Source organism: Spea bombifrons, chromosome 3, assembly GCF_027358695.1.
Source record: "Spea bombifrons isolate aSpeBom1 chromosome 3, aSpeBom1.2.pri, whole genome shotgun sequence".
In the NCBI taxonomy this organism is placed as follows: domain Eukaryota; kingdom Metazoa; phylum Chordata; class Amphibia; order Anura; family Pelobatidae; genus Spea; species Spea bombifrons.
The window spans coordinates 67,101,565-67,127,484 of record NC_071089.1 but is presented as its reverse complement, the minus strand read 5'-3'; the positions used below and the strand labels follow the sequence as shown (position 1 = coordinate 67,127,484).

General features: G+C 37.6%; 1 protein-coding gene across 1 annotated transcript in view; it reads left to right on the top strand.

The window, feature by feature from the left end:
* The window catches only part of BACH2 (BTB domain and CNC homolog 2), a 128,882-nt gene that overhangs the window by 12,156 nt on the left and 90,806 nt on the right, over positions 1–25,920 (top strand). The window contains exon 2 of the mRNA XM_053461053.1: positions 11,041–11,165. The gene's annotated coding sequence lies outside the window, so the exon portion shown is untranslated. The remainder of the gene's footprint in view (positions 1–11,040; positions 11,166–25,920) is intronic.

Genomic DNA, 25,920 nt, shown 5'->3' with positions numbered 1-25,920 from the left:
ACTGCCTATTGGCGCTGTCAGCATCCCCTGTCCTCGTGCATATCTAGGTGTGTGTATGAATAAATTGTGAAAGAGGTGTGAATAAAGTGTAACATGCTTTGTTTTTCATAGTGTGTTTCCAGCTCTGTCTGTAAGTTTCATCACTTATTACTTAGTAAGGCTATGTTTCGCCTATCCCTTTGGTGATCTGGCAGAGCCAGCATTATCTAATCACTTCCCTATTCTGAACATATCTCCCTTCTCCTTACCCCAGATTTATAAAGGCTACCTGAACTAATCAATAATTAAACCTTTGTGAAGTAAAGTGGAAGGCCAATCATGCAGATCCTGAAACAGGGATAAGCACAGATACGGTTCTTGGTGCACATTTTCAAAGTTACTGGACCCAGTGAAGGACGCTCATTTTTTTTATTTGAAACAATACCAAATAGTTTCCCTGGGTTTTAAATGTGTTAGGATGAATCATTCTACTTCCTTTACAAAGGTCCAAAACGAAAATAATAGTAATGGATAAACTGTCAAGGTACACACAAACATACGCTTGCACCTACACATGCCTGCCCATTCATGCCCATACACACAAAACTGCTTGCCTATATGCACACGCATAAATAGGCTTGCACACACAAATATTCATGCTTGCCCTTGTGCACACACACACACACATGCTTCTCATTGCACACAAACACCTTAACTTGCCTATACAGACACCCTTCGTTCCAGTACATACACACTTGCCCTATTATACAAACATTCCTTGATGCAATTGCTTATACAACACATTACTTGCAACAAACATTCTCTCTCCATTTTCATTTGCTTTAACCCCTAGTGGTGCTGTGGGTTTCACAAGGCCCTACCATCTATTTTGAATGAAAATCACTGTTAATTTGTAAATCATAAAATATCCTTACCTTGCGTGTTTATATGTTATACTTTTTCAGCAAACCATGTGAAAAATCATGTTTTCAACCAGTTGGCATATTGTGTATCTTTTTTTTTCCATAATCTGTGTTACAGAATTTAGATTACATTTCTGACCAACCTTCTATTTCCTGCTTTGTGTATGTGTTATAATACATTTCACAGAGGTCTAATAGCTGTTAAATGAGTAGCCAATCAGGAAAGGGGAGGTCAATTGCATCATCTCAGCAGAGGAGACAGGAAATGTAAGTGCCATATGATGTTAAAAATATCACCATGGTGTATAACTGTTTTTGTTTTTTTACTCCATTGGGTGTAAAGTTTACTATTGATCACGCAGACACATACATTTGTTATGTAACAATAAACAAAAGTGAGTGAGTGAGTGAGTGAGCTACATAAATGTAACGTTATTTAGAGCTTTTGATGACATGTATAGTTTCTCAACTTGTTGCATGGACATACTATGGTTACTATAGCAACAAGCTGGGAATTCTGCCAAGTTATCTATATCAATGCATAGTTTAAAAGACTACCAATCTGTTTCTATACGTAAAGGAACAGTAATGGCTTAATCTCTAGTTGCTTTGATACTAAGAAAAAATAATCTTTTGCAACTACGTGTATTTACTTTTTTCACCTTGGCCTGTGACTTCTCACAGTGCTTAGTTGAGTTTCCTGTGTGTATGTTATTAAGCCTATTATTATTAATTTTATCATTATTATTATGCACTTTTCCTTGATTCAAGGAGAAATCTGATTGCCTTTTGGAGCCAAGAAGTAATAGTGTCCCCTGATGGCAGATTTCAAAGTAACTTAATTAGGGTTTTTTTTACCTTCTTTTGGATCAAGAGTAGGAAGGTTAGGTAGAAGGGTTGAACTTGATGGGTCTTTTTTTCAACCTTACGTACTATGTAACTATGTAACTATATGTAATTTTAATACACATGATAGCGAGGTGCTTTCTTTCAATTTTTGTGTGGTCCACCTTGGAAACACATGAATGGGTTCTGAAGTATTCAATATGCATTTGACCATAACCCCCCTGCCACTTGCAGTGTAGGAGATGTGTTCGGCCGTTCAAGAGATGTCTAGAGATGTGTCACTGCCTGTTGGCTCCAGGGCTAGGTCCGCAAGGGGTCCAGGGGGTCTAAGAAGACCCAAGTGTGCATATGTAGAAAGAGCTTCTGTTGATTTCCGTGGAAGGACAATATGTGAATTGTCAGACCATGGAGGATGTGTTCAGGCTGAAGCTTCAGACAAGTAATTGATTTTGCTTCTTCAGCTATACTCTATACTCGTTGCGCTGCCCCACGCTTTCACATGGAGCTAATTTTGTGAGTGCAATCCTATCTCACTTTATTAGGACTGCACTTTTCTCTTATATTTTGTGTGGCAGATCGTTTTATTATTTTTTGGATCTGCCTTGAGGTATATATTTTTATACCCAAGTCAATTCGCACTTTTTTATTAGCACACTGGTGTTTCACAGGTTTGTTGGCCATCCTTGCTCGAGGTTTATCCTGTTTGTGTCTTTTACACAACATTAGGTGTATTGTTGTTTAACCCCTTCTGCACTGTTTGACTTTATTCCCTGGCCACCCCCTATTTCTTTGCAGATGTTGTAAAGAGCCTGCCTACTAAAGCTTACAGTCTACAAATGTTGTTTATGATTACTTTCATTATTCTGTGTTAACTCTATGAGGCCCTGTTCAAAGTTCAAAATATGAAGAATGTGCCTTTTCCATTAAAAAAAAAAATTCAAATATTTTTAGTACTATTGGTACGTATGTGACTGGAGCATTTAGAATTAACATGTTTCCTAATGATTGCAATACACTGCTTTCCATGGTTTGGTTGTAAACCTCAGCAGTAGCACAGGAAACCTTGTCTACGGTGTATGACATCATTCTCATATTTTCTACCTTGTAATCTTTTTAACCTATTGTGGGTTTTTGTCTGGTTTTTTATCTTCCCTTTTCAGACTACAAGCTATGTAAAATGTGTAGTTCCATATCATCAGTATTTGTTTTCCTTAGAAACAAGGTTCATTGATAAATCGATGGTTAATTGCAAATTGTGTCACATTTGGGGGATTAAAAATGTTGGATCTTCTTAGAGCACCACAAGCTGCAACTGTCATTCAAATGTAGGTAATATCTGTATATTTGTGTTTTCTGCATTGTGTAAACTGGGGATTTGGTGGTTTTTTGTTGTTGCTGTTGTTGTTTTTCTAGCTATAGGAGTGATCGATTGCTGTATTTTTTCCAATTTCAAATAGACACACTTGTATATTAAGGAATGTAATTAACTGTGTGACTTTGAGTGACTGTGACCTTGTGACCTGTTGATAACTGTTTATGGTAAATAGGTTATTAAGAATGTTAACTTATTTAACTTACATAGTTTAGTTTATGAATGCATTTTCTTCAAAACCAGATTTATGTTAACCTAGCTAACAATAACCTGAGTCCACTTTCTAGATCGGTTCTTTCTTGCAAAAAGCTGCCTCTGCGATTGTTAAACGTTGTATGCTTTTCAAAGTACAGTTGGATAAAAAAATATTAAACATTTCACTGAAAGAAACTTTATGCTGCCAAAATAGTTGATTTTCATTTTCCTTTCATTCTGCATGCCCATGTACATTTTATATTTGACCTATTGATATTTAATGTTGGTGTAAATGCTTTCATTAAATCCTTTCAAAAAAAAAAGTTGAAGTTGAACTAAAAATTGTTTTGCTGAACATTAGGTTTTTTTATCAATATGTGATTTTATAACTTATGTTTTTTCTTTTATAAAATAATACAGTGGGATAAAGATTATTGGAGCATAAAATTATAGATTTTTGTGTACACCTGAATCAAAGGGGTTTAATAATAAAGAGACCATTTGTGGAATTCACTATGCACTGTGAATTCACTATGCATTGTAAATGGTCATCTGTAGCAAACTTCTCCATAATGATGTCCCTGCGTATAGCTTAGTTCACACATTGAAGTGACCTTTACTGCTTTATATACTTATACAAAGGGATCCAAGCTGTTCTTGGCTATATTATTGTTCATAAACTCAAATACTATCATTATGACAAAAAAATGGTAAAGTTTATTGTGCTGCTGGGAAGTCAAGTCAAAAGCATTTTCAGACACCCTTGAATTACTCCAGGTGCATGAGAAGAAACAGAACTTTGCAAAAATGCAAAACATTTATTGGAAACTAAAAAAAGGACACTTTGCTGTTCTATTGTATTAAATGATATGTGTTTAATTATTTTACCTCTCATTTCCTTGGAACACAGGGCAACACATATTTTGGTCTTACATATAGATGTGTATATATATATATATATATATATATATATGTTCAGGTATGAGGTGTGCTTTAAATACCTTCTGGATGTTCATGTATATAATTAAAGAAAATTATAATAAACAGAATATTATCTAGGGCTCTTGCTTGTTTTGCAAAGACTTTTCTGTTCATGTCAACTGTTCCAATACAAAGAAAAAAAAAATTCAATTTAATTTTACATTTCTGATAAATAATTTTAGGGTGGTTTAAAGGTTCCGTTAAATCTAGACATTAATTGCAATCTCTAGTTTGCTAACCAAATAAACCTTAGCAGATGTTATTCTTTCTTCTGAAGGTTTAAGCACATGCATACAACAGACACTTTTTAGAGGTGTTTTTTTCTGTTTCTATGACAACCTGTCAGTGTCTGCTTTTATAGCACATGACAATTAAGTGTCATTACAAACATTGTGACTAAGGCAAGATTTTATATGATTAAAACATTATTTCTGGGAGGTGTTTAGTCATTTTACAGTGCTAGTGTTTCTAATGCTGTATTTAGTAATGAAATGTAAAAATTCAGCAGCGTAGGTGGAACAGCATCTTTAACATTATAGTTATCCATATGCCTCCTATAACCGTATACTTAAAAGGGAATTTACAAACTGTGACAAAAGTGACATGATAAATAAACACCCAATTTAATCTGAACCCAACAGCTATAATATGCAGGCTCTTGAATATAGGTAACAAGACATTCCAAAGGCTGTCCTCCACGCTCAAAACATGGATGGCTTAAATAGGCAATATCAGACATTTTCTCTTTGAGTTCATGGGTTGGTTATTTGATCTTGTTTTTGTTATGTTTTGCATACTTGACTAGTCTTTTATGCGTTTGATTTTGGAACATGAGATTTAATTGTGCATACCTATTTGTAAGGAAATGTTAAATATCTACCCTGACAACAACTATATATCATTTCTGGAGTATGGTTTCACATGGAGCCCTATAGGTTTGCCCAACAGATGGTGCTGCTAACAATCAACTTCAAATACAGCACTCCATTCTCTCTACCCCATTCTCACAAAACTGCATGTGCCATTGCGCGTTGGCACTGGTGGCCCATAAACTGGTAAAGATTGAGTTGTGTGGAACTGAGAAACAGGAAATGTGGATACCCAAACAATATGTATTGATTTCTTGTTTTCTTCCATCACATGGGGGGATTCTATATCCCATATATTTAAAGGGACCACTCGGCTATCATATACATTAAAAATGACGGCTGAAGTGTCCCCTTAAATCAATGCAGCTCAAGACATGATGTATAAGATATACAGTGTAGCCAAATTTGAAGTTTTGTTCGAAAAAGCTAATGAGAACAGCAAAGCTTCATTACTAGTACTAAGTTGTACTAGAAGTACTAATTGTGAACACTTTGTGAAACAAAGATCATGTTTACATTGAATGGGAACTTGAGTAATGCACCACCACCCTATTCTAAATCCAAGTTTGTGGGATAAACATCAAATGAAAGCTTTGTGGGCACACCTTACTGTTTTAGGATCCCATATATACTCTTAAATCAAGAGGATTATGGTAATCTAGACCAATCTTGAGAAACACAATCTTTTATTAATTTGACATGTTTATGATTATTCACATTATACTGTTATATAAAAAAAAGGGTCTGTCACCTACATATCTTTAACCCCTTCATGACAAAGTCTGTACATGTACGGGCTCACAATTCATTGTTTAAATGACAACCCATTGTCCTTAAAGGGTTAAGTAGAATTCAGTTAGTTTATTAAAATATGCTATAGTAAATATACTATACTTTTTGTGCTCCAGTCAGAGTAATCATTTTTTCAGGTAAAAAAAATAAAAAAATATGTAGTATATGTGGTTTAGAAGTAAAGGGATATTTTCCGTCAGTGGATTTGAGCTATGTGGCAAGACATCTTGTCTTTCTCACCGCTCCAAGTATGACAATAAAACTCTGCACAGGAGGAGGAATCACTTAAAATGTGGATTAATAATCAACCAGCGTTTTAAGATGGCTGTTCTCGTATTATACGTATAAAGTTGGTTTCCAGTAGATGGTTTTGGAATTGGTAACCACCATTAAAAATGTTTATTGGAGTAACATGCGTGTACATATCTGCATGCTGTTCTTTTAGTCTAAATCTAATAATAACCCTATTCTGCAGAGTATTTGCATATGACGTTTGCTCTGGTGGCATGCTAGCTTGTTGGATCCTTAACCCTGCCTTTAGGGAAACATACGCCCCAGAACCTGTTCATGCTAGGGCATGGTCATACATGTACACTACACTAGTGATGCTGCCTACTAGGAAGTGGGCAGCAGCTGTCAGTATAGTAAACACACTCTGTTTCTGAGTAAAAACCCCTTGATTAGCTTAGAAAAAGTCATCAGTGACGCAAACACCTTTTTACTTCTTTCATCCCAGCAGCAAAAAAAAGGCATTAATGTCCTTGTACATTAAGTGTACTAAACCATAAAATGTTAGATTAGGGTACATCACAGGATCACTTTAAAAACATATTTTAGTATTCAGTTTGGTTCGACCATTAAAGCTACATAAACATTCAATGATAAATAGTAGTTAGTATAAAAGAAGTTGTGATGTAAACAAATAGTAAAAAGAACTTGGCTCATATTATTCATTAAACATACAGAGCTGCACCCTGGAAGATTAAATATATTTATGATTTCTGTGGAATTGATGATTACAATTGTAAGCAGGACACCTCATTTAATTCATCCAGTGCTAACTATCACATACCATCAATACCTAGGTATGTTACCTGGTGTGTTAACTAAATAGGCCCTCAATAATTTCTATATTTTAACTTATTAACAACTAGAATTAAGTAGGATAGTCACAGTTATGTATATGTGTGGGCAAAATATGCAGGACATGCATTTAAAGGGAACTACTAAACAACATCATCAGCTATTTACTTTAGTTGTGACATCATGATTCCTTTGAATATACTGCATATTTGAATTGAGTTTCTTATATATGTTAGTGCATGTTTATTATTTTCATAGCCTGTCTATATAGTCTTTTATTAATAATACCCACTAGAATTTATACAACCTTTCAAGTACATAAGAAGCAATAGGACACAAGTGTTAACTTTTAGAGTAAAGAAGGCTGTATGTATTTATAGTGACTAACATTTTCATTCATGAGGTTTGGCTTCTCGATGTTTAAGTAAATAAACAACAGGTCACTGATTCCATTTTTGGCATAATTCCAATTTTAATTGCTTACAGAGTTGTTTTCAGGACTAAGGATTACTAAATGGCCCTGGCGCTTTAAGGCTAAAGCGGCAGACTAGGTAAATATGGGATGCTATTGGCCGTCGGCCTACCAGGGCTGAGCCAGATGGCCACTCCGGGCCTGACTCCAGTGTCTTGGAGTGCCACACACACACACCATGTTTTTTGGTGATATGTAACATACTGCTCACCAGTTTAGTTTATGGTTTCACCAATAACCAACTCCAAAACCAACTGATGAGATTCTCACTAAGCCACTACATCCAGAGAGGGAGAGCTCCATGTGTCTTGAGCCAGGAAGTTCCCAAGTATCAGCCTTTCTCTTGCACAAAATCGTTCCTATGTGATTTATGCATTCAATACGTTATATTATATTTGATTTAGAGAGCGCTAGCAGATTTTGTAGCGTGGTTACAAATAAAATGAATAACATTACTGCAGATTTACATCTTAAATCTGTTTTACTAGGCTTTACTAGATTAAATACTTATTGATAAGCATTAATCATCTTTGGTACGCTTTCATTAACTACAACGAAAGTAGTTACCACACATTTCAAAGTAGGAGGCACATTCCATATTGTTCATCAGATCTCCACTGCGTTATTTCTTTTACAAACGCCACCCCTCCCCCTCCAAAACAATTGACAGTGTAATTCTGTGACAGTTATTCATGCATGCATGTGCGTAATGAAACATTATAATATGGGAGGGAGTCCCATATTGTTGGGAGCTATGTCTTGGTATGTAAATCTAGGCTTAGCGTCTGTCAGATGCAGGTGGTGTTTTCAGATGAATGGTGAACTCCAGTTGTCAAAACTAAAGAAGCTATAAGGGAAACCGTCCACACTGCTACATTTTTACATTTGGTCCGCAAAATCAATTCTGATTTTCACTAAACGTAACTGTTGTGTTATTGCTTGTAACTTTAAGAGTCACTGTTTAAATCCATCGGACTAATATTTAGTTTAACTATTTGCTATGAACCTGTAAGTGGTATTAATAGTACAAAATTTTTATTTATAGTCTCGTAGGTTGCTCATTGACATTTAATCTGTGACATCAACCCAGTGATACGGTTCACCCTGGGAAGCTCCCAGGTGTACTAATGCACAGTGCCATCTACTAATTTTGTCACCCTTGGTAAATATGAACAGAAAATTCTGTGTAAAATTATCTTTATTGTTTAAGCCTTTGACCTTTTCTTAAAGAAATACACAACAATGCTATGCTGTCATGGATATCAAACAATTGCAAACACAACACAGATTTATTAAAAAAAAAATTTAAATATATATGAGGCACCATTATTGGGACTTTGTGTTACCTCCCTTTGCCGAGATAACAGCTTTTCTCCTATAATGCCTGATGAGGTTGGAGAACACGCAGCGAGGGACCATTCCTTCATACAGAATCCCACCAGATTCTTCTAATTTCAAGGTCGCCGTTGGTGGACTCTCCTTTTCAGTTCACCTCACAGGTTTTCTATGTGGTTTAAGTCAGGGGACTGGGATGGCCATGGTAGGACCTTGATTTTGTGGTCAGTAAACCATTTTTGTGTTGATTTTGATTCTTGTTTTAAATCATTGTCCTGCTGGAAGATCCAACAACAGGCCATTTTAAGCTTTCTGGCAGAGACAGTGAGGTGTTCATTTGATATCGGTTTATATTTCATGGGGTCAATGATGCCATGTAAATGTAAAATGTCCTGGTCCTCTGGCAGAAAAACAGCCCCCAAACATTAAAGAGTTACCACCATATTTAACAGTGGGCATGAGATACTTTTCCATATGGCTACCTTTCTGTATGCGCCAAACCGAACTCTGGTGTTTATTGCCAAAAAGCTCTCTTTTGGTTTCATCTGACCGTAGAAGCCAATCCCATTGAAGTTCCAGTAGTGTCTAGCAAACTGAAGACAGTTGAGTTTGTTTTTGGATCAGAGTAAAGGCTTTTTTCTTAAAAACCCTTCCAAACAACTTGTGGTGGCGTTGGATTGTAGTTTTGGACACTTTGTGACCACAAGACACAACTAACTTCTCCAGCCGTGATCCTTAAAGATTTTTTGGCCACTCAAACCATCCTCTAAACAAGAGACAATATAGACTCACGCCCTCTGCCATGGGACTGTTAAGTTCTTAATTATTGCCCTGATGGTGGAAATGGGCATTTTCAATGCTTTTGCTATTTTCTTATTTCCACAGCTATATTTCTTGGTCTTACCTATTGTGATACATTTCTCAGGGAATTTGGCCTATGTGTTACATATTATTTATACACCAGTGAAACAGAAAGTCATGGTTGAATAATTTCCTGTTGCTAGTCACCGGAGTGTACTACAAAAATGTCAGATACCAAATGGAATAGACTTCACATAATTGTGCCACACATATATTTCACAATTTTTATTTTTGGGGGGATACACCTGTGTTGTGTTTGCAATTGTTTGATGTCCATGAGAGCAGAGTATTTGTGTGTATGTTTTGAAGAAAATATTAAAAGATTAAGAAATAGACAATTTTGCACATCATTCTTTGCTCATTATTTACCAAGGGTGCCAATATTAGTGGAGGGCACTGTATCTGTATTATATTTGCCATATATTATCCCAAGAAATAGAATTTGGAAAATCACTTGCGTATTCAGTATTTTGTAACACTAGATTTAATTGGCAAAATGATAACTTTTCCCTTTACTACACAACTGCCTACTCAGAGCGGTTTTCTGCAAGTGCCGGATTTGTATATTAAGATGCTAGATTCCATGGCAACTGCTGGAGTCTGCAGAAAGCCCAGAGATTGCTCTTTGCAGAGATAGGTGCCTTTTTAAATACTAGAAAAAATAAACTGGGCATCAGTCGTTTTGCACAGCAGAATGAACCAAAAACCAAAGCATGCACCTACAGGCTAAACTAGCATTCATAGAAACACGATGACGGATAAGAACCACCCAGCCCATCTTGCTGTTTAAAGACTAATTGAGATAAGCTGCCTAATGCGATTCTAATTACTTAGATTAAAATATTTGGAAAAATAAAGTGTTTAATTTACTACAAATTTAATACAAATATAGCAGTCCAACAAATTTCTTGTTGACATTTTTTTTCTTACCCAATTCTCCACCAATAAAAGTTAATAGCAAATACTTCTTTAATTTCATTTCATGCTGCTTTCCTGGACAAGAGTGTTGGTATTATGTCATATATATATATATATATATATATATGTGTGTGTGTGTCATGCGAGCCGCCATCGTAACATCCGTTTTTTGGGGGATCTGTATGATTACACTTTAGAATATGCATGCCCTGTTGTTAAATTGTTGGTTGGTTACTGCAGCCTTTGTAAGTATGGGGTGAGAAGAAGAAAGATAACTGTACCCAGGTATGCTCCTTGCAAATAGTCCCTAGTACCAGTCAAACAGGACGAAAAAAATAAATAAAAGTTGTATTTGTCGCTAGAGTTAGTAGCAAACCATATATTGCTTTTAATAATTCTTTCTTATTTTCACAGGAGAGGCTTGCTGACAACGTGAAGTACTGTATACTCATTTATACAGGAAACATTTAAAGAAGTTAATTTGACAGCACTGCGGAGACGGTGTTCTATTAAATGACCTCATCTTGGGACAACCTAAGGTAAACATAGAATCCGCTGTAATCACTTGCGTGTGCCAAACAAATGCTTTATTGCAGCCAGTAGGAAAATCTATATTACATACAGACTTTATTTTCAGATGACCAGACTTTATAATGCTATTGGCTACGGTAAATATGTTTCATGGCAATTGAAGCAAAAGACCAAATTGCCTTTGCAATATAATTTGCTCATAGACATAAGAGGGTTTCAGGGGACAAAAAGATCTGGGACAGAAGTCATAAATGGTAGACCATGCTGTAAAACGGAAATATCTGGCCACTGAATAGTATTTTCCTTCCGCAAGACTCATTTGCCTGTGGAACAAGTAATGTTTTAGGTCTGTTTACTAGTTCATAACACCATCCTCAAATAAGACTTCACTGGGTGGAGGTCGGTCTTTGTTTATTTATCCTTGAATTGGGTTCTACTGCCCTTTTACCCATGTATTGTAACCTTGGGAAATGTATCCCAGTTGAATTTGAAGGGCTGAATTTATTCTACATTGTTGTTGGTCGTGACCTGTAAGCACTTCATTTTTGTTTCTAGCTATGATACCTTTCATATACATGGCTGGATACATTTATAGACAGAGAAGTATATGAACATTTGTGTATTATATCATGCCTGCAAACCTCTGCCTGTTTTGACATTATCAAATTGTATATGATTTCACAAGTTGAATTTAATATAAATTAAAAGACATGTTTTTATACAAAAAAAACATGTCTTTGACACAGATGGTGGGATGTTAAGACACATGGTTTTATACAAATTTGATGTACTTTGATTATTTACGTACCAGTGTAAGTCTGCAGAACAGCCAGAACAATAAAACAGAAGACACTGTTCACTTTAGCATTAGCATTATCTCCTACGAAAGCCAGATTTTCTGTTTAGCACTCTGTTTAGTGGTGTGAAATGGTGATGAACAGCTTGATTTTAACCTATCGCATGGAAAGCTGGTGTGTGTTATGAACCATGTTTTACATTGCTTTATGATAAACTCTGTTAGTTCCTATGTGTACAATAAACAAACTATATATGACAGTTGACTGTCCCATTTAAATTTACAGTTCCTCCCTTGCAAATGCATTGAGAGGTTCATTACAATGTTAATATGCATTCTCCCTTGATGGGGTTGCATGGGATATTAGACTGTCTTTCTAAATCTAGATAATATTTATCTTCTCAAGTCATTGGCATATTAATGTATTGTCAGTTGTATCACAATATACAATATTATTGGAAAATTAAATGATTAAAAATGCAGAATTATCAGCAGTTGTTAAGTAAAATTTTTTATATGTCAGGCATTCGCTGGAGGGGAGCCGACACGTAATCTTTGAGTTAACATAATTCACAGTTTGTTTTTTGCTGGATCATCTGCCATACTGATTCATAATGAGAGGAGGGAATGGTTTGTCCTCTTTGTTGCTCTCCCAGTTTAAACACAAGTTGAATGGTACTGTTCCACCTACTTGGCTTGCAACTCAGTGCACCATTAGCTACATCAGAGGTGATGCATAAAACACAGTCAGTTGCACTGCATGCAATGATACCTGTTAGCGTCTTGCTAAATTTATAGATTTCATTCTTACTCATGATACCACCAAATGAAACTTGGTGTTTGTGCTAATAAAGTCAGGGTTTTCTAACATACTTGTATAAGTAGAATGCATTGTGGTTACTGGTGCAAAGATCCAGTAGGAATAGTAGGCTTGTGCCATTCTTGCTAACCTACTAATTTTCCCAGAGTGTCATGACTTTTTTACCAGCTCAAATTTTAATCACTTATAAATGTGGGCTTCTAATATCACTATAAATAACCCCATCATGTCCTGCTACTAACCCCCGAATGTATATAGCCAGCTAGGAACAATTCCTTCAATAAATCCCTAAACCTATGAAAGCATTGTCTAAATCAAACATCTCTTGGTTAAGAAGAATTACAGCACTCAAGATGACCCTTCTGCCTAAATGCTTTACCTCTTTTGTTTGACCCCCCTCTCGTGGTTATCTCTTGAGTAGAAATTTGGGCTTGTACCATCACTGTAAATTACCCCATCATGTAAATTTCCTGCTAGTAACCCCGAAATGTTGCCCTGTATATAGCCAGCTATGCACAATTCCTTTAAAAAATCTAGAAGACCTATGAAAGCCTCATCTAAATTAAACATACCTTGGTTTGGGAGATTTACAGCACTCATGATAACTCCCAGCGGTTATCTCTTGATCACCTATAACCATCATTTAGAAGACTATATCACTCTTTATTTGTAGTGACAAACATCTAGAAATCATAGGAATTTAGTCCACCTCAATAAATCGGGTTGGAGTTTGGGTTACCACCAGTTATAGTTTTCCAAGGTTTTGGGGTTTAAAATGTGCAGAGCACCCAAGAGACAATTCACTAAAGAGAAAATTGTCAGGAGAGTTTGTGGGAGAGTTGAGGTTTCAATTAATTTAAAATTATGAAGGTCTAGCCCTAGTGAGCTTCAGCGCCAAAAATAGCTTGGCTGGCCCTTTGTAATATATACAGTTTAGAGATCTCTTAAGTCTCTTCACCTATTTACCTATGCATTCTGCAGGGACACCTCAACCTTCCTTACTAGAGAAACCTGTCAGGGTTGGCTCATCATAATGAATAGTGGGGTGAGGGAGTTGAAACCTTAACTCTCCAACACTACCATTTATTGTATAAAGCCCAATGGAGGGATTCTAATTTGGATAGAGGCGGATAAACTGAAGCTTCCTTAACACTTAGAATGTTATTAGCGATATCAGGTACTCAAGTTTTCTAGTTACTAGTAACTTTATTCTGGGACTATGAAGAATATCTTTGAATTTTAAAAAAAAGTCAGGATGACCAGTGCCTTTTTGGGATATCAATCCCTTTTGTCCTCTCCGTTTTCTAGGAACACAGAATGTTTGTGGTTGCTCAATCAATCCTTTACATGATTATTATTATTATTTATTGTTTTATATAGCACCATCATATTCCGTATCGCTGTACAATGGGTCTAAAAGTCACAGTAACATGTATATAATCAGCAGAACAGTTTTTTGCAAATATGTTGCATTATTTAAGGTTAGTTAAATACCTGTCAGTAGGTAAGACAATCACATAAAATGTCCCATAAACAAAAAGTGACAGTACTGCTGTTTCATCATAAATAAATTCACTTTCAGAAACACATCTGCAGCTAGCCAAGACAAACCCAAATAGCAGAGCAGAGACTGCGGAGTTAAATCTCCAGGATTTCCCCTTTGGTGGCTAAGTGGTTAGTGACTCAAGATTGCTGAACGCACTGGCATGACTCAAGCCATAGCTATGTTAGCAGCGGTATAAAAAAAAAAAAGGAAAACAGCATTCTTTCCCGCGCTGTAGACCTCTGTTAAGCTGCGCTGAAGCAGAGGAAAGGCGGTTTTTCTCTTGGGTTTCAGGAGTTTTGTTCTGCCAATTACCTGCATTTCCTTTTATTAGATTCTGTTTAAGTTGCTCTTGGGCATAAAATAAAACGTCTGCTCAGCCTGCTACAGTGAAATAGCCGAGGTGCACAGCAGAAAGCAGCTGCAAGGGTCCTGATTTGTACATAATGTGGCACTGGATTATTCACTCTCCAGGTATTCACTCAGTGGCTTCACGAGCCTAATTCATAGCACAGGCGGATGGTGCACTTTGGACATCGTCACTGATTCGTGGTGCCCAACTTGAATCTATGATCCAGAAATGTATCAGATTTAATAATGCAATACGTTTTGCATGTTTAATTCATGAAAGTGTCGCTACTTGTTTCTTTTTTTCGATTTTATATTTTGGTGAATTGAAAAATGAAAAGCAAGGTTGGCGTACTGCTGTTGATACATCATCTAAGTTGCATTTATTTTTATTATTAGTATTATTATATTTTATTTATATAGCGCTAACAATTTACACAGCACTTCTTAAATGTACATGCATTCAAAGGGTATGACTGAACTAGAATTGACAGACTAAGAAACACCGACACATTAGGTAAAGAGGACCCTGCTAGCAATCTAGTTAAGCAGAGTTAAAATGTTTTCTGGACAGGTAAACCTACCTGCATTAATACCAGAATGTCTATGCCGGATAATATTAAATGGGCTTGACAGCATAGTGCAGTCTATGTTTTTCTAGGTGTACTGATTAAGACTACATTTCATAAAGTCTTCATAAAATGCAAAAGGCACATTTGCTAGACTTTCCATAAGAAAAACTATTGGGTGAGCTAGTCCCAGACTCATTTCTTTACATTACATTTCTTTATATTGTGCCAGCAGATTCCATTCAATAGGGAACAGTGAAAATGTTAACAAAGACTGTTGCTGATAACACATTAACACACTCTAGACTGTAAGCTCGTTTGAGCAGGGCCCTCCTCACCTGTTGTCTCTGTTAGTCAATTTGTTATGTTACATACTACTTGTTATGTCCTGTCCACCCATTGTACAGCGCTACGGAATTTGATGGGGCTATATAAAACAATAAATAATAATAATAATAAGACATATTAGTACAAAGAGTAAATGGGACTCTGCTCTTGAAAGCTTACAATCTATTTTTCCCTATGAGAAAAGTGTATTCTAAACATAGATCTCCTTGCTCGCTGTACCTTAATATACACCATCTCAATTATGAAGTCCATGATGGCTGAAATGTACACACTCTTGCCTGACATTTTCTAGACTGCCTTGGGGTCAGTCTGATGTTTTGTACATTTTTTTTCTTCTGTAATCGCTCAAGAGAGCTAGAATGTGTTTGAGACACTCCCTAGTGGGGACTTAAACAGAGAGAGTAAAAAGACACTCAGTTTTGTGTATACTATATTGTACATTACAAAAAGAAGAGAGAATGGAGGATAGTACTGATCAGTTGATGAGAATATCTTGAGAAGTCTTTGAGATTTATTTACTAAACCAGGAGTTTGCAGTTGAAGTGAACATTTCATTATGCATTATTCCTGTAGAAAGAATGGAGCTGGCCCTGCAAAATGCACAGTTAAATTAGTAACTTGACTTTAAATTAACCTACTTGCTTTAAGTATGCATTATGTAGGACACACCCCAACCGTCTTGCAACTGAAGCTCACTGAGTCTAGCCCTTAAAATTGCTTAGTGCAGTTCATGGCAATAACTTTCTTGGGGCAAGAAGGGCAGCTGCCCTGAGGTTGTAGGGTGAGGAGCATGTTTCATTCTCCCAGTAGCGTTGGATCTCCTTCCACTTCTAGATGTCACCATCAGTGGGACCGCCGAACCTGACCAAAGTGCCAAGGGCCATAGTTATGGTTCTGGTGCAGTTGGCGCAAACTGGTTAAGTCACTCAACACACCAGTAAAGGGAGAGAGCTGAAGAAGTAGCTATTATAGAGCATAATAGTGTTATGTTTTGTCTTTAATATTTAGGCATGTGTTACCACTTAGTTAAATTAATTTCCTAGCGAATTTCAAGTGTCTGGCTTTTTGTGCATTCTTTTTTTTCCCCTTTCAGTTGCAGACCTTACATTAAGTTCATTGTTGAAACTCGATCTGTGTTTAACTATGAAGCTGATGTAATGCAGGCTGAATGTGCTTCATTTTTTCACTTTTCATGGAGGGTGGGAGCTTCTCTCTCTCTCTCTCTCTCTCTCTCTCTCTCTGAATGTGAAACAAGTGTCAAGGGCGCCACAGCAACTCTTACATCTGCCAAGAATGCGCCTATTTTTAAACACTCTGGATCAAATATCAGCAGCACTAGTTACAAATCCTTATCTGTGTGTAAGAGGGAGCCCTCCTCTGTGCAGCCTTCAAATGGGAATGCCTCTACTTGCCTTGTTTACACTGCAGCTCTCTGCATTCTTGAGTAATTATAGTAATGGAACCAGAGGGGAAGGGGGGATGCGAGGACAGGATGCTACATGAGGTAAAGTTTGCGTTTGAAACTCGTTGAATGAAAAGGAACTTTTGTCTGGGGAAAGTTTTTTTTTTTTCTTTTTTTAAAGAAAGAAGGGAAGACCGACTTCATCATCTGCATAGGGAAAAGGATGGGTCGTACATTTTATTTCATTGCATAGAAACCAGATGGTGTGCTGGAACACCCGCTCTGAAAAAGGAGAAGCCAAACATACGGTTAATGGTCCAGAGGGTGATTTCAGAGCCAGAGGTCTGCTTACTGCTTCACATTACAGACTGTTATGTCATTGCCAAGCTAAGTGCTTAATACCCACTGTGGTGGCTGGGCATACTCTTTATACAAATGACTTAGCTCTTTCTTGGCAGAGAAAGCACTGACATCATCGGCTAGCTTTTCAGATATGTCCTTTTCTCCCTGTCCTGTGGTGTAGCTGTTTTTGTTTGTTGTGTTTGCTTTTAATGAATTACTTAATCGAGGTGGTAATGCTGCCTACTGCATGGCACTGTACAATGTACGTGTCAATTCGAAAGGTTGTGTTTTGGGAGTTCTGGGCCCGAGTTATCTACGGAACTGCTGCTGAGCTCATTCATTTTCTTTTCACGGCCATTTCCTTTTATTTTTGGCCAAATCTGTCAAGCCTGACAGGCGGGTAATTTGAGCCAGAAAAAGGGCAGAGCTCCAGGTCCTTTCCACAAAGCAATTCTCCTCCTCCCCTCCTGAGAAGGCACTGAACTTGGCCTGCTCCAGGCAGATGGATTTGATGAGTCATGTGAGATCATTTACAGAAAAATACATAGTAAAAAGAGAGGAAAAAAAGCAAAAGGCAAGCAATAATGCCGCAGTTAGGTTAATGGGAAAAAGGCCAATGGTCATTTAAATCCATAAATATGTAAGACTACCAGGTCTGTCGTTCAACTGGCAACCAGAGAAGATAACACATTTCCACATAAGTGTGCAAGGATCCCATGCTGATGTGTGTTTATTCTCCTCAAAAGCCTATTGTAACCCTTTGCAATCCTAAAAGGGGGAACATCGCTAATTTGTACACTCAATGGATTTTAAACAGCTTGGATGAGGAACTTTGGATGTTTTATTATTGTAACTGGTATCTACAGATTTATTTTAATGGGGCAAAAAAGTATTTCTCTGTGTGCATGCGGCATTTTCTATGTCCACAATTTACTGAAAACAGAATGGGAACATTTTTTAACAAAAAAAACCCCATAATAACGCCACATTGTCAATACCTGCAGTAACATTTACATGTTGCAAATGAGTCTTTTTGTCCTTTTAGCCAGGATTGGCATGCACACTTACTTTGTAGATAAAGATAAAACGTATTTACCTATATATATATATAGAAGCGAGTGAGGTTATTCATTTAGTAAGTGTTATCCAACTCTGGGTCACACAAAATGGTTTTAAGAATACACATTGCAGTCCCAGCACTTCATTGTTTGGAATGGAATTTATGCATATCGAATGACCAGCGGAGGTTCCTGCTGCTCAATGGCTGACTTGAAACATAATTAAACCTACATGAAAACTATCCTTCCTAGAACCAGACAGAGGAATGCAGTGTAGATTCCTTCTTGAATAAGGTAATGTCTATTTTACAGAGAGAGGTGGAGCCAAAATCTAGTGAGCTAACTGAACAGATCTATAAAAGGGAAAGAAGACAAAACACCCATCACTAAAATGATGATGTGTACAAGAAGTTTCCATGTGCTTTCTGTGCCCATATCTTTTTTTTTTGCTTTTACTTTGAACATTCACATCATCAAACGTTTAGCTCAGATACACACGTACTTCCCTGACCTTGTGATAAAGCTTATTGAAACAAATGTTTCATATGGACGACTTTCAAATCTGTCACCTTGACTCATTTTAAGATTTTTATTACAAATAATACATATGTTAGATACAGCTCGCTTAAATATTATGATTTAATCTTTAAGATTATATTTTGTGTGTTATGTATATCATTTTAGTTTGTTTGAAAAGATTTTATGGCTAACAGAAACTTGGTGTCTTGGTTTGGACCCATCTTATGATGATGTGATTAGAGGTATGGTTGGAGTATGGTAGGGTTATAGGTGGGGCTGAAGCAGGATCATTCTAGAGCTGAAACAACGAATCGATAAAATCGATAATAATCGATAACGGAAATCATCGATAACGATTTCCGTTATCGATTAATCGAGTGATCAATTCGTTGTTGGAGCACTCGGCTCCTTTTACTTACCTCCGCGAGCGTTCCCCGCTTCTGCTACACGCTCTGCAGTCTCCGCCTTCTTTTAGCTACGTGACGGATGTGACGCGTTCCGGAGGTAAGTATTCTTCATGTCTATGTGCACGGATCGCACAGAGCCACTCGCACAGAGCGAATCGCTCTGTGCGAATGGAGCCACTCGCACAGAGCGGTTCGCTCTGTGCGAGTGGCTCCACTCGCACAGAGCGGTTCGCTCTGTGCGAGTGGCTCCATTCGCACAGAGCGGTTCGCTCTGTGCGAGTGGCTCCATTCGCACAGAGCGGTTCGCTCTGTGCGAGTGGCTCCATTCGCACAGAGCGGTTCGCTCTGTGCGAGTGGCTCCATTCGCACAGAGCGGTTCGCTCTGTGCGAGTGGCTCCATTCGCACAGAGCGGTTCGCTCTGTGCGAGTGGCTCCATTCGCACAGAGCGGTTCGTGAGTGTGGGTGCAGGGCAGAGTGGGGGTGGGGGTGCAGGGCAGAGTGGGGGTGGGGGTGCAGGGCAGAGTGGGGGTGGGGGGTGCAGGGCAGGAGACTGGGTGCAGGGCAGAGTGGGGGTGGGGATGCAGGGTGTGAGTGTGGGTGCAGAGCAGAGTGGGAGACTGGGTGCAGGGCAGAGTGGGGGTGGGGATGCAGGGCAGGGTGTGAGTGTGGGTGCAGGGCAGAGTGGGTGCAGGGCAGAGTGTGAGTGTGGGGGCAGGGCAGAATGTGGGGGCAGGGCTGGGTGCAGGGCAGAGTTAGAGACTGGGTGCAGGGGCACAGTGCAAAGTGCTGGGTGCAAAGTGCCAGTGCTGGGTGCAAAGTGCCAGGGCTGGGTGCAAAGTGCTGGGTGCAAAGTGCCAGGGCTGGGTGCAAAGTGCAAAGTGCTGGTGCAAAGTGCTGAATGCTGAGTGCAAAGTGCTGGATGCAAAGTGCCAGGGCTGGGGCAAAGTGCTGGGTGCAAAGTGCTGGGTGCAAAGTGCCAGGGCTGGGTGCAAAGTGCTGGGTGCAAAGTGCTGGGTGCAAAGTGCTGGGTGCAAAGTGCTGGGTGCAAAGTGCAAAGTGCTGGGGCAAAGTTTCTTGAACAGTAATAGTCCACCTCTTTTCAGAATGTTTGGGGTTATTTTGTTTCATAAATATTGTGTTTGGGTTCTTGTACTTTGAAAATATTGTTTTTTATTACATCATAACAAAATAAGAATGTTAATGTAAATTTTAAGTTGTTTTTTAACATCCAGTTCATTAAATTCTTTTAAATAAACGAAAAATTTGCATATTGTTTTTTTTATCCGATTAATCGATTAATCGAAAAAATAATCGGCCGATTAATCGATTATTAAAATAATCGTTAGTTGCAGCCCTAGATCATTCATTTACCTTATCATTCCTGCTCCGTTGCCATGTATTGTAGAGTATAAGTATTGTAGTGTATAAGTAGAAAACAAGGTTTTGTTGTCATCACAAATTAGCAACATGGTTTTCTGCTGAATTATCAGAGTCTTCCCAGGTAAAATTCTTTCATTTATCTCATTCATGTTTTTGCTGGGAACACTTAATTGCCATGTGACACAAAGTTAGGCACTGATAGGTTGTTGCCATAGAAACGTAAAATATTTCTTAAATGCTTTATTTGTTGTTTATATTAGTAAACCTTCATAGGACAGCATACAATTAAAGATTTACTAACAGTTATTTGCTTAACATATAAGAGAGTTCAGTTAATGTTTTGTATATGTGAAACAGCTCCTTTTTAAATACTGTTATATCTATCAATAGGTTTCGTTGTTTGTGTTATGATTTGATTGTACGGGTTTATTATGTTGTGAGCCGTTTTGTGGTGCAGTTTTACTATTTTGCTTTACTTTGTTAGACTTTCATGGGCTAAATGGCATCTTTATCCAAATATCATACTGGTTTACCAGTAACAAAAAAAACATTTGTGTAACTGGGAGTTTAATAGCTGTCTAAATAGCTATTGCAAAGCAGATACCGCTATAACAGGGTTAACCTGTACCACACTCCTGCTAGATATATAGCAGGAGAGCAACTGAAAAGTTTATTGTGAATGCTATATTTAGTTTGGCAGCAGTCTTAGCTTACTTAGACAGGACATGCACATGTGGAATCCCAGTACAAGGAAGGGCACTTCCTTGAAGACTTAGCAGAAGTAGGAAGGGTAAGTGATTTTATGAAAATAAACCTTCTTACATTTCAAGTGACCAAAGAGGGACATGATGTTTTTTAGAGGGTGCGATTAGAGGTATGGAGGGGCAGTGCTTTACCAAGACTTTTTGTCTTTGCTTTATAGCTACTTATGTAACTGAGTAAGATTTTCAAAGGGATAATTTTATTATTCTAACCTAGTCATAGGTGTGTTAACAGGGCAATGACTCAAATAAATAACATAAATAACATGAATAAATAAAATCAGAAAAAGTCACTAAGCTATCCAGGTGCCACCAAGATAGGGAAGGAAATACACGGATGCCCAAACCCAGATCCGAGGTTCCAATCTCCACCCGCCAGGAGCCAGCCTCCCACCATCTATTTTGTCCATGGTAGCAGCATCACAGACCTAATGGTTCACCTCAGTGCTGTTAGATGTTCTTGGGTACAGATTCTCAACATACCCCATGGAGTATTTCTAACTGTGATATTTCACATGAATTACTTCACATTATAATATTTATTGAAATAAGAATTTAATGCCATTACACATACACTATATGACCAAAATTATGTAGACACGCCACCTAATTGTTGCATTCAGACGTTTCAGCCACACCCATTGCTAACAAATGTATAAATTCAAGCAAGGTCATAGGATGCTACCTTTGCCACACGTTAGTTCGTGAACTTTCTGCCTTGCCAGACCCGCCCTAGTCTACTGTAAGTGCAATACTATGAAGTGGAACCATCTATAAGTAACAACAGCACAGCCATGAAGCGGTAGACCATGCATACTCACAGAGCGGGGCTCCAGAGTGCTGAAGCATGTGCAGAGGGACTCGAGTGGCCTGCACAGAGCCCTGACCTTAACCTTATTGAACACCAGCAGGATGAATTGGAAGGCTGATTGAGAGCCAGTATTAGTCTCTATAGACCCATAGTCCCATAGACACACTCAAAAATTTTGTGTAAAGCCTTCCAGCAGAGTATAGATTGGAGACCTCGTATTAATGCCTATGGTTTCAGAATGAGATGGCCAACAAGCTCATATAGGCGTGATGGCCACGTGCCCATTGTTGGTCATGTAGGGTACCTTCTGATGGTATATGACAGGGAAACTGGAAACTCTCTGAAACAAAAAACATTCACTGGTTTCTTGGTGTTGTCTCTAATTTTCAGGCTAATAAATTATTTTGTACACAGAGTTATGAACTATGTTGCTAATCTAAAATAATCGATAATTGATGCTTTGCAATGTTTTTCGCATAAGGCAAATCGATTCCAGGCAGACAAAATCAGTAGATCCAGGCAACCTGTATTATCAATGTTTTTAGACTTTAAACCTCTTTATGGCTTACTGGGTAAGTAGTTTCTTCTCACTAACGCTTATTAAAAAGTTTATGGAAAGTCTTATCTCATTTTGGGTTAACATTGTTTTTAGAAGGTGTCTATGTAAACGTCCCTGTAGTGTAATTTTGTTAGATTAAGTTCTCACAGAGTATTCAATGTGTTATCACACAATTTACGGTATGATTTAATGCCAAATTCTAATTGCAAAGTGAAATGAAACACTTTTCAATATTCTCCCCAGCTTTCTAGAATATATCATTATTTTTTTGTTACATTTTGATGATTAACAGTTCATCAAACATCACAACAAATCAAGACTGTTCATCCACAAAATAGATTGATTAAACATAGAATTTGACATTAGATAAGAACCATTGAGCTAGTCTGTCTGTTTTTTGTCTAAATTGACTGAATTCCCTGTGGTTTTGGTGGTAAATACAAATATATATTTAAACCCCCCCAGCTGGGAATAAAATACCCCGCATCCCTTGTGTGTCTAGGGGTCCAGTGAACGCAGTGCTGTAAGTGATCATGCAACCTAGTAGGTGGGCATGAGATGTAATATTGGGGTGATCGGCTTTGCAGTCCCATCATACCACATTCTCACATTTCTGGAGCCACATTTACATACTCCATGTGCAGTTATATTACTGTTCAGGAAGTTTCGTTGTAATATGATATTAGTAGACATTAAAGAAGGAAATGATCTGAAATAAAACCATAATTGAATCCAGTATCCAGTATTGAAGACTTGAATGTTCCACTTTGAAGTTATATATTTAATGTGTGATGTATAACTAGGACATTCCTTGCAAATTATACCTAATTTTCACATAAAACCTAATTGAAACAAATGTAAAAATAAATACCTTACTTTTAGAAAAGCTGCAGCTCCATAAATGCAGCAAAAGTTCCTCTGTGGTCTGATGAGCCAATCCATGGCACGAAAGCTTTCTTATTCAAATATTATTTTCTACGCATTCACATGGGGTCTGGCTAGACTCCTCCAGACCGTGCATGGAACCAGTGCTGGAGCTGACTGGTGGAAAGTATATCATGTGATACGAGATACTGAATACATTTCCTGCATGGCAAATAGTTGGGCACAGGAAAAGGGCAAATGCATATGGGAGGATGAAATGAAATGTTGGCCTGGAAAAGAGTGGAGTAAAAGCATTACATCATGTCAGAAACCGCCAGAAATTAATTACCATTGAGTATCTCATTACAAGCTAATACCACACTTGTAAATACAAACAGATAGTAGTGATATATTCAGAGAACTAAAGGAAGAGCTCATACGTATCTTACATAATGTTTTGATGCCAAAGGTGGTCTAGCATTATAAAAAAAAAAAAAAAAAAAAAAAAAAACATCCCGGTATTTGAACTAGCTCTTTTCTTCATTTTAATTCAAACCGCACGGCAATATTCCAGTCTTGACAGCCGTAAAAAAGGGATTACGCCATGCTGGAAGTGGTCTGGCTGTAGCTATAAATAGAGCTGTGTGGATTGCACACAAAGAAAAGAATCTGCAACAATAGAAATCCAGAAGGCTGGTACGTCTGCAAATTTTTCCTAGAGGACACATTAATAAAATGGCTAAATAAAGACTTAGCCAGAATTTTTATAGCGTGAACTGAAGAGACCTTTTGTGCACACATGTAGCATATGTAGAAAAAAAAATCAACACGGAGCATTAGTATGTTCTCATTTTCTATTGTGTAGCCCAAGACTGCAATCCATTCTAATTGAAATGGCCGCAATGCACTTTGTCCTATATTGATTACCGTATCTGAGTGCTTTTATATAAAAGGTAACTATTAGACTCTTTGCATATTAAAGTTGTAATAGTCCATCACAAAGATTAGATTGTCACGAGTCACTGCTGGTAGCAATGAAATTATTCTAATGAAGGTTTTTTTATGAAAACACTGTCAGAAGGTAAGGATATTGATAATTGCCAAGTGTTTTGAAGCAGGGATTTACACTAAAATATCCCACCGAGGAAAGCACCAATTATACACAGAACTTATGAAATCACAGTAGAATAGTCCACTTCAGACTGTGTGACCCTGAGAATCTGTCCATTCACCTTGGGATACTGATATTGCATGTAAACACCTTGACAATTGGGGTCAAGCCCTGAGGGTTGTCCAGTACATTTGTTACTGATTTCATTCCTAAATGGCCACACTGTGTAAATAACTGCAATAAGTGGCCCTTATTGTATGGGAAAAAAATGCATTACAATCTGAGTTTTACAACGCTGGCATTTGGACAAAAATAGATCACACACATGTTTATAAGGTTGCCGTTTGATGATTAACTAAACCATTTACCTTAACTCGCTTTTGACTGTGGTCGGAATGTGAAATTATAAGTAGTGGAAGATGGAACATACAGATATCCGCTTTCAAATCCATGACTAATTTAAAATTGACTACATAAACCCTGCATTGTATGTATGCAAATCATGCTTTATTTGTTGATAAGAAGGTTCTGTTAATCTGTTGCTATGTGTACAATGATTTTACTCACCAGGAGTGCTATAGAGCATGTGCAGGAAGTGTACTTAGGTATATTTCTTGCTTGCACTTCCTGGTTTCAGTAGAGGCATGGGGAGGAGTCATGAGAATTAATGCGTTCTGCATTAATTAATTTGCATATATTAGTTTCATGCAAAATGAACTTCAACGTGCATCAAAAAGGCTAGTTTGTGAATTAGACTACTCCTTTATGTTACTTTTCCCCAGTTGTTAAGTTGCTCATTTGTAAAGGTTGATGAGAAGAAGGCAGAGAACTTCTGGACAGAAAATTGATTAGGCAGTACTATCCCTGCCACAATCTTCTATTTAATTTTAAACTAAATATGTCCAAACCAGTTACACTAATTGACAAACAAAAATGACACGATATTAGTATGGGCAGTTATGATAAGCGAGTTTAGTTTTAGTTCCCCTAACTTTTTTTTAAAACATATAAAGAGCCGCCTACACCATTCTTCCCTTATAAAAACAAATTTACATCGGTCATCATATAGTTATGGATAGAAGATGGATAATTAGCACACATGTTGGACATATGGTGTTTTATGG